This window comes from Echinops telfairi, unplaced genomic scaffold (genome assembly GCF_000313985.2).
Source record: "Echinops telfairi isolate 266 unplaced genomic scaffold, ASM31398v2 ScPeMD7_7478;HRSCAF=8516, whole genome shotgun sequence".
Classification (NCBI taxonomy): Eukaryota; Metazoa; Chordata; class Mammalia; order Afrosoricida; family Tenrecidae; genus Echinops; species Echinops telfairi.
In genome coordinates, this window is record NW_022111382.1 from 751,928 (window position 1) to 755,101 (window position 3,174).

Genomic DNA, 3,174 nt, shown 5'->3' on the forward strand with positions numbered 1-3,174 from the left:
GAGGGAGCTAATAATAATGAGTATAAGGATGTATAAAATGTTAGAAAATTATAGCAATGATTGCTATAATTGTTTAATGCTATATTGTTTAATGTGTTTAAACTATTGAACTGTACAACATGTAAAGTATATGCTAATAAAATGATTAAAATTAAATGAAAAGAGAGAGAAAGCCAATAAACTATGCATTTTTATTTCTTATTTAGCAAGGTAATTCCCACTGTGGCTCTCTGGGAGCTGCCCTGCTCATTTTTGGCTCAGAGGTGTTTCATTGTGCACTTTTTCCTAAGACAAATGCTGAACTAGCTTGGAACACAGGCCTTCTGCATGTGTTGACAATAAGTAGCCTTTAATACTACATTATTACTTGGGGTGATTGCTGAGGGTGGAGACAGGGTACTTTCTGGGTTACCAAGCATTATGTCCTTTTCCAGAAACTGGTCTCTCCTGATAACTTGTCCAAAGTACTTTGAGATAAAGTCTCACAATTCTTACTTCTTAGAATTTTGGCTATACTTCCATAAAGGCAGATGTGTTTGTTCTGAGAGTTCCTGGTACTTTCAATATTTTTCACCAACACTTAAGCATTTGCTTAATCCAGATACTTCTTCAATCTTCATTATTTATTGTCCAGCTTTCATATGTGTATGAGCTCATTGAAAATATCTTGGCTTGGGCCAGGTACTCATTAGTCCTCAAAGTGACCTCCTTGCTATTTAACTCAACACAGTATTTTGTTTGATTTCCTGACTGCTGCTTCTATGAAGATTGATTATGGATCCAACTCTCTGTTTATCATCATGTTATCTTTTTGTCCAGTTATTTAGGGTTGCTACAATATAAATATCACAAATTAGTGGCCTTAATAAATAAAAATTTATTTTTCATAATTCAGAGTGCCAGAAGTCCAAAATCAGGATGCTGGCTCTAGGAGAAAGTTTTCTCTCTGCCACCTGCAGAGGAATGTCGTAACTTCTTTAATTTCTGTTTCTTATAAATCTCCATGTAGTTTAAAATCATCTTCCCTCATCTCTACTTGCTTTATTTCCTTGCTTACTTGTTCAATCTCTTTATATCGCAAGATACTGACTGAAGACATACCTACACTAATTCAGCCTTATTAACACAGAAGATAACCCATTCCCAAATGAGATAATAACAATAGACATAGAGATTAGAATTTGCAACACATACTTTTGGGGGACACAATTCAATCTAAAACCGAATCTCTAAGGAGACCAAACTAAACATGAGTTGAGAGCATATAAAAGCTTTCATTTCCTACGGCGAACAATTTAAACTGTCATGTCAGATATCTTTGAAAAGTGTCTGTTATTCTGCAAAGTGGCTCCGCATTCCAATAAGGTGGAGGCCAGGTACAATCTTGTGCAGAATGCAATGGCATTTCTACACTGTACAATAAGCACGTTTATTTAGGAAATTTATTGCACATGACGTTTCCCACAGATGTCTTATGGGTTCACTGGGAATTTCCAGTGCATGGCATTTTCAGAGCCTCATACTTAGTGCACAGTAGGTTATTGTTCTGTACCATGGTCCACTGCTTAATGCAATCTCCCAACAGCCAGAAGGACTATTTTCTTCCCTACTGAGGCATTCTGATGAGAGACTTTTCCAAGATTATTGTTATTATCTCTGTAAGCTGATTTTCCACCGGGGTTATAACATTGGAGAAAATAGGTTCAAGCTTTTCCCGAAGAAATGAATCTCAGTGATGACATTAGCAACTTCAACTCAGATAAAAACTGTTCTTATTGCTCCAAAAATGGATATATACTAGATCTCTAGATGTTTTTTCTCTGCAATTTGAAGATGTGTGCATGCGCGCATGTGTGCATTTTAAGTCACACACACTTTTAAAAAATTTCCAGATGCCAAAGGCATGAATTTGTTTCAGCATTGCTCTCTGAACAAAGAAAAGGACTGACCCTTCTTTATCATTTGTGAAATTTTTTGTAAGTTGATTATGGAAAACACTTTTAAGAGATAGGCAATTGAGACACAGTAGTTCTGATGATGATTTTGTGGGCCTATGTAATTTCAGAACTTTAATTTTAGCTTGCAAAAGTTAGGTTTAATTATCTCTCAATCATTAACATCTTCCCATAAACATTTGTACCTTTGTCCCAAATACCTCCCATTATTAATGAAATCAATATGTCAGCTTGTTACTTCTTTATAGATTTTTATGCTTCTTATACTTTTTGTTTTATGAGAGTTTTTATTTGAATGTGCTTCATTTTACTCATTACTGGGTTCATCTGATTTTTCTCTATTATTCTATTGCTATGGTGAAACTATTAATTGATTTGCAAAGACTGGCTTAGCCTTGCATCCTTGAAATAAACACAATTGTTTAAGCTAAAATTTCTTTTTAATATAGCTTTTTAAAATTCTGTTAATAGTTTGTTAAGAATTTTTAGTAATATCTATGAGGGTTCTTGGTCTGCTGCTTCCAGGAACACTGATTGTTCTTTTGGCAGTCCATGGTATTTTCTATGTTCTTTGCCAATGCTATAAATCAAAAACATTGATTCTTCTTCAGTGTTCCTTATTCAATGTCCAACTTTCACATGTTTTGGGGGTAATTGAAAACAACATAGTTCTCTTTTGCCTTGGAGAATACCTTGAAGCAAGATGGGTTATCAGCAGCTCTACTGGAGCCACCCACGAAAATTCGGCCAGGGTTCCTGCTCTTGCTGCATGTGCTCAAACTGGCACGGTTAGATCTGGCATAGTCTAATGTGGAAATAAGGCCTCAATATGTGTCCTCAGCATTTCCATCAGTATGCGAAGGATATCAGCTTCATCAAGCTGGACTAAGTAACCTCTGAATGTATTGAATGCATTATCCCCAACAGAAGAAACAATGTCAACTCTTTGTACATGAAATAAAATTAAAAATTCAAGTCTGAAAAAAAGAGAAAAAAAACAACATAGTTTGGGTCAGGTGAACCTTAGTCCTCAAAGTAACATCCTTGCTTTATAACACTGTAAAGAAGACTTTTGCAGCAGATTTACCCAATGCAATGCATCATTTGATCTCTTCACTGCTGTTTCCATGAGAATCAATTGTGAATACAAATAAGACAAAATTCTTGACAATGTAAATCTTTTCTCCATTTATCGTGATGTTACCTAAAAGTCCATTTG

General features: G+C 35.2%; 1 pseudogene; it reads left to right on the forward strand.

Annotated features, from left to right (window-relative positions):
- The first annotated feature begins 2,658 nt into the window (after positions 1-2,658).
- LOC115867969 lies at positions 2,659-2,844 on the forward strand (annotated as a pseudogene).
- Positions 2,845-3,174: the final 330 nt, after the last annotated feature.